Source organism: Myotis davidii, unplaced genomic scaffold, assembly GCF_000327345.1.
Source record: "Myotis davidii unplaced genomic scaffold, ASM32734v1 scaffold355, whole genome shotgun sequence".
NCBI lineage: Eukaryota > Metazoa > Chordata > Mammalia > Chiroptera > Vespertilionidae > Myotis > Myotis davidii.
In genome coordinates this window covers 601,108-607,784 of record NW_006286818.1, presented here as the reverse complement: position 1 = coordinate 607,784, position 6,677 = coordinate 601,108, and the positions used below count along the sequence as shown (strand labels likewise).

Genomic DNA, 6,677 nt, shown 5'->3' with positions numbered 1-6,677 from the left:
TTATATGTGAGAACAGGGGGGCGGGGTGCTGCGGGGAGGCATGTGCACAGGCGCTGAGGCGGGAGCAGGGGCGCAGGGCTGGCTAGTGGGCCTGGCCACGGTGGCGAGGGCAGGGGAGGTGAGGCAGGGAGGAGCAGCGACACTGCTGAGGCTGCGTGTGTCTCAGGTGAGTGCACCCCAGCAGCAGCGTGGGCAGAGCGGCCCGAGAGCCAGGGGTCGGAGCAGTGAGCCCAGCTGCTACTGCCAGCCCCCCCAGCCCCCGTCCCGCAGCGGGAGCCTCAAGGGGCAGCCAGGCTGGATTCGGAGGCCCCTTCTCGACCTACTTTGTCCTGGCAGCTCACAGCAGCTGCCCACAGACCCGAGGAGTGAGGGAGGGTGCCTGGGTGCTGGTCAGAGAATGGGGTTCCCGAAGGCAGCCTCGCCAGCCCACATGGGCTCCTCTCCAGACCACGGCCTCGCGGGGGGCCAATACAGGGCCCTGCCCCCCTCTCCCGGGCAGGGCCAGCCTCGGGGCTGCAGATTGGCACTCCCGTCTCTGCTGACTCCCTTGGCGCCAAGCTGGGGGCTGGGCTGAGTGACCTCAGGGACAGACCAAGTCGCCCCTGCGCCATTGGAGACGGCGCTCACGCTCCTACGGAGACGAGGCCTCAGGGCCAGCGGTGCTCTGCTCTTGCCTCAGTTTTTTCTGGTCATTCCTACCCGAGGATATTTTCCTATTGATTTCTAGGGAGAGCAGAAGGAAGGGAGAGAGAGTGAGAGAAAGACACATCAACTGGTTGCCTCCCGTCTCATCCTGACCTGGCGTCTGGGCCGGGAGGAGCCTTGACCAGAATTGAACCTGGGACCCTTTGGTCCGCGGGCCGACGCTCTATCCACTGGGCACACTGGCCAGGGCTCTTGCCTCACTTTCTCATGGCGACACCCGTGGGCCGGGTGGTGTTCTGGTGGCCAGCAGGCGTGTGGGGTCGCAGGGGAAGACAGCTAACGTGGGCGGGGAGGACGCAGGCGGGAGGAGGTGCAGGACGCTGCGGAGAACAGGGGCGTGGGACCAGGAGGCCCTGCCCAGGCTCCCCGCTGGTGAGACCGCATCTATGGGGGAGGGAGGGCGCTGCCCCGGGAGGTTCCAGGCCCCTCCCCGCTTCTGCACAGAAAGAAGCCAAGATGGAGGCCACGGCGAGGCTGGCAGGCTCCACCTCTCCGCTAGGGCTGCCCAGGGCCTCCAGGTCGGCGGGCATGGGTGGGGTGCTGGCTCCCATGCCCAGGACTCTCCTCTGAGCTCCCTCCAGAGAAGGCAGACTCCCAGGACCAGGCCTGTGGAGCGCCGTGTCCTGTTGCCTCAGGCAGGAGCGGAACTGAGGCTCCAAGTGGACAGGGGAGCCCGGGCTTCTAGGTCTGGAAGCTCCAATTCCAGGAGCGAGGAGGGGCCGGGACTCCATTTAAGTCCATCGATCACACTCCCAACGGGACACTCTCGTGCCCGTGGCCACTGGCCTGCTCTGCCGCCCGGGCTGTGCCTGCAGCTGCGTCCCAGCGGAGCCACCAGCCACCAGCCAGCGGAACTAACGTCCTCTAATGAGAGCCGGGCCGAGTGGCAGGGCAGCTTTTATGGTCTGTGGCTCGGTAATGAGACTCCTCACAAACTGGAATAAAACTGGGGTCTGCATAGAGTGGATGGGGGGCGGGCAGGAGAGGGCGCTGACTCCACCTGCCACACCTTTCTCCTCTCCCCTCCTCCCGGCCCCCCCCCCCACATCCGTGCTTTCTGGGCACTTCTACTGGTCTCTGCCCAGTACCAGGCCCACACCCGGCCTGGGCGTGCCATACCCTGGACTCTGTGCCCACACTTCAGGGGCCCTGTCTTTGTCTCAGGAAAGGATCCCGGGGACACCCTCCCCTTGGCCCCCCTCTGTCGTTGGACGGCTTGTATTCTGCGAGCCTGGGATGTGGGCCCCACAGTCACTCTGGCTGCGTCCCCCTCCAACCATGTCCTCAATTGACCCCCTTGTTTCCCCAGGAGCTGCCATGCTCCGGTGTGTGTGTGTGTGTGTGTGTGTATGTGTGTATGTGTGTCTCTGTGTGCGTGTGTATGTGTGTATGTGTGTATATGTGTGTATGTGTGTACATGTGTATGTGTGTGTATGTGCGTGTATGTGTGTGTATGTGCGTGTATGTGTGTGTCTGTGCGTGTATGTGTGTGCGTGTGTGTGTGTGTGTGTATAGTGTGTATGTGTGTGTGTATGTGGGGGGGGCAGCTGGCGGAGCAAGGGGCCTGTCACTGAGCTGCACCCCACAGGGCCCGCCTCCTCAGAGGCGTCTGTCCACTTAGCCCTCCTGTTCCCTTGGCTGCAGGATCTGGGCGCGAGTGGCCGCACGGTGAGGTGAGGCGATAGCGAATGCCGGCCGCGGCCTCACCTTCCTCCCCGGGAAATGGGAGAATGACTAACGCCTCTCGCTCAGGGCCCCCCAGGGGCTCGGCTGAAACGGGAGGTGAATGCACGAAGGTTTGTTATGGCGAAAGCGTCCACCTGCCACAGGTACAGAGAGGCCTTCTCAGCGAGAGGGGTGCCCGGGAGGAGCTCACCTCCTGGCTGCACCTTCTCACTGAATAAGATGGCACAAGGCACTGCTGGAGAGGGGTCCTGTGGCCCGCCCTTCCTCAAAATGGGGACCTTTGAGGGGAGGAAGGGCTGGTCCCAGGCCCCCCTGCCAGCCCCGGCTGCTGCCACGGTAAGCACTCCAGATGGTCAGCGGTGCCCAGCAGGCCGCAGCCTGGGAGAGGTGGGTGCTGGGGAGAGCCCTTGGGGGTACAGAACAAAGGCTGCACAGCACCTGATGCCCATGTAGTACCAGCCACCTGGCTGCAGCTCCACCATAACTCCAGGTAGGGGCAGGGGGCCGGGGCTCATTGCTCAAAGCAGCTCCTGGTTGGAGAGAGGGAAGGGAGGTGGCAGTGGGGAGGCAGCGAGTTGCTCTTTCTCCAGGTCGTGCAGAGTTGGCACTGCCCAAATGCCCGCAGCAGAGGGGATCGGGACACTCAGAGGAAAGGCGGGAACAGGAGCAGCCACCACTCTCACTACACTCATCACATGCCTGGTGCTGTGCTACGTACGTTTCATACATTATTGCTGCTCTAGTCTCCACAGGCCTCTTTTGAAATCGGCATTAATGGAAACCCATTTTACAGATGGGAATACTGAGGTCTACAAAGTGACTTAACCAAGTCCACTCAGCTAGCAATTGGCAGAGCTGGGATTCAAATCCAGTGCGCTGGGCCCCCTTTGCTGTCTCACGGTGCCAGGCAGCCACATGGGGGAATCTCCAGGTCGCAGGAAGGGGAACAGAGCTACCTGCGGCTCCCTTTGGACGAGGGCCTCGGGCCACTGCTGCTCTGCCCCAGATGGCTATGGAAGGCACGGATGCCGCAAGCCCCCGAGAACACATGCCCACCGCTCCCGCCCCTGCTCCAGGGTAAACCCTGGGAGCACCGTCTCCCTGGAGGGCCCCTGCCTGCCATGCTGTCGGGAAGCCTCTTGGGTCTCCCTGTCGCACTGAGTTCCTGCTTCCTGGTGGAATGGCTCAGGGTTTGATGTTGGGTAAGACGTGTTTTCTCCCATTTCCCCCCTCTTGCCATCTCCCAACTCCAAACAGCACAACAGCATCCCGAGCTGACAGAGTTACTGGGCCCGGGGTGCTCTCTTCAGCTCAGGGCATTTCCCTGCAAGATGATCCCTGCTCAGCTCTCACATTACCTCCTGCCCCCGCCAGCACATCTGCTGCCGCCCTGCAGCCTAGCCTCGGGAGAGGGTGGGCATCATGGCGGGAAACAGTTGCAGCTGAACTCAGACAGGGTGCTGGGCCCCAGGACAGCCCTCCCCCCACGCCTCGCCTCATTCCCACTTCCCTTTCCCACGGGGGCCGCCTCCATCTGCTGCCTCAGGCACGTGCTGGACACACAGACGGTCTGCAGGGCTGGTCAGGGGGCACCAAAGCCTACATGCACCCCCTTCTCAGATGCCCGGAGTGCGCCACCTTTCCCTTCCGAGGACGCCTCTCCAATATCCGTGCAGGAAGCAAAGGCGCTAAGTTAGTAGCTGAAAACCTGTCTCTGAGGTCCCTCCGCTCCATGCGGGTCTGGGAGAGCCCAGCGGCACAGCTCTGCTTCAGAGGCTGAGGAGGGAAGACAGCCTCTCCAGGGAAGCACCTCCCGCGGGGATGCAGGCCCGTCACAGCCAAGGGCAGAGCACAGGCAGGAAGCCCGTCCAGGTCTCCTGCCCCTCCAGGACCTGGCAGCCCGTCGGGGGGAGGAGCTGCTTGGGCACATCCCTCTCTCCTCCCAGGGTCACCCTTGCTGACCCGACGCGAACACAGACATCACCACTGAGGCTCAGAGTCACTCACCGAACCCTCGTTGGGAAGAGAGGCAACCTGTTCTATGAGGATATATACTTGACGTGTGACCCCAGTCGCATGGCGACCCACAGACGGCAGCACATACACCTCCTGTCCCAGGCCCCGCGGCCACGCAGGGAATGCGGATAACCAACACAAGTATACAAAGTATACAAGTCTACAAAACATACAGAGTACACAAGTCTACAAAGCCTACACTCTGCCCACTCTACACTGGTGGTGAGACCGTATGGAAACATTACAACTACACCCCACAGCTGGCTACGTGCATTCTAGCCTGGCACATGCTAACATCCAAATTAAAAAAATATCAGAGCAGGTGAACCTACAGATGCCCCTCTCCCAGGGAGGAGCTGTTCAATTTACCAGACTAACCAGGAGACACGCTCAGGAAAAATCGAAGGGACATTCACACCTCCCTTGGGTGTTTTTTGTTTGTGATGAACAATGAACATTAGTCAGCTGATAATGGCAGTATCACAGACACAGCAGCTGGGGTTCACCCTCGGCCCCCGGCCCGGCCCCCTGCCTTGGCCATCACACAGGATGCTGGCCTGTGGGACCAGCCCGCTGGCACACACCGGGTCAGATAGTGGCCGCGTGCAGCACTGAGAAATGGGGAGAGGAAAATGAGCCAACACCCTGACACCCCACATTTCAAAGGAGCCCCCAGGACAGTGAGCTCTGCCCAGCTGCGGAGAAGGGGCAGGCTGTGGCCAGAAGGCCTTCTGAGGGTATGCATGACACCTGGGCAGTGTTTTCCTTCCAGACAAAAGGTTTGGGGAAGCCAATTAGGGAGGGTGTGGTACAGGTGGGACACCAACGCTGCACCTGCTCCTGAGGCGGGTCTCTGCCTCCTCCGGGCTCTCGGGTCCCTCTTGGGTGGAGCCCCGATGGCCCTCCTGCAGTGTCGGGCCTTTGGAAATGTCCTGTGTTGACACTCCAGTGGCCAGATTGGCGATGTTCTGAAGTCAGGGGCCAACCCTCCACCCGCCGCTCCCTGAGCCCCTCCCCCTGGGGGGCTCCTCTCCTCACCCCTCCAGGCTCAGGAGACCCCAGAGAAGACCCGGGCTGGGCGGCTGAGTCCCCTGAGGGAAGCAGCAGCAGGAAGGGCTGGGCGTGGTGGAGTGGGCAGAGGGGGCAAGGTCTGGACCTGCGGGCCTCAGTCCAAGTGTCAGGAGGGCCCTGCACATCCACACCCCTTCCCAGGGGCCAGGGCCCAGGCACTCCGCAGCCATACAATGACAACCAGGCCTGGAGCCCGCGAGCTCAGTGAGCGCTCTTCTGGCCCCGGTTCCTTCTCTGCATCCCACCCCTCCATCTGGACTTTTGGTGTGTGGAGGGGAGTGTCCATGCTCGAACTGTGACACTGTTCCCTCTCTGCTCCTCCTTCCTGAGTTGGGTGGAGCAGTAGGGCAGGCCTCCAAGCCCCCAAAGCAGGAATTACTCACTAGGCACCCCAAGTCTGGGGGAAGACATAACCAAAGGAGGTGAGCATGGGGGTGAGTGGCTCCCCCTCCCCTTAGGGGACCCAAGGTTAGGGTAGGGGTCTCCTCTGGCTGTGCTCGGGTGGGCAATATGGGGTGAAGGGTTCCCAGGGTCGGGAGAATTTCCTGGCTGCTCCCCAAGGAGGCTCAGTGTGAGAAGAGACCCTCATTCCCTCCAAGGGAGGAGGGAGATGGGGGCTCCATCAAGCCCCTGAATGGGCAGAAACGCCTACCTATATGTCCAGGAATTTCCCCTCCCCCCACCTAGCAGGGAGCACCCACAGGCCCAGGAGTGGGGGCACCGGCCTCCACAAAGTGCTTTAGGTGCCACTGGCCACTCCCCGAGGTTGTGAGGCTCGGGCAGGGAGCTGGCGGCAGACGAGGCACAGACAGGAATGGCGCGGGTTCCTGCCTTCCCGGAGGGTACCCCAGCCCCGAGGTCGGCGGCCAGGCTGGGTCCCGGGAACCACCTGCCCCTCGGGAATCTCGCCTCGGTGGCGGCCAGCGGCGCCCGCGATCTCAATCCCGCCCCCTGCCCCCAACGCCCATCCAGCCACAGCGGGGGTGTCTCCGGGTTCCTCCCGGGGAACCCCCACCCCCAAGCGCTGGAGTCCCAGCTACCCCGGGAGGCGCGCGGCTTCCCCAGGGACGCGAAGGGTTAAACCCAGGCGCGCGGACTCGGTGGGATTAGCCTCCTAAACGCATTTTCCAGTCCATTCCCGGCACTGAGCGTACAGGCGAGTCCCGGCCTCCGCCCCCGTCCTCCCCGTGCCGGGCGCC

The 6,677-nt window shown here is 62.6% G+C and overlaps 1 protein-coding gene across 1 annotated transcript in view; it reads right to left on the bottom strand.

Moving 5' to 3' along the window:
* PVRL1 (poliovirus receptor-related 1 (herpesvirus entry mediator C)) overlaps positions 1-6,677 on the bottom strand; it is an 82,602-nt gene that overhangs the window by 74,892 nt on the left and 1,033 nt on the right. The window lies entirely within an intron of this gene.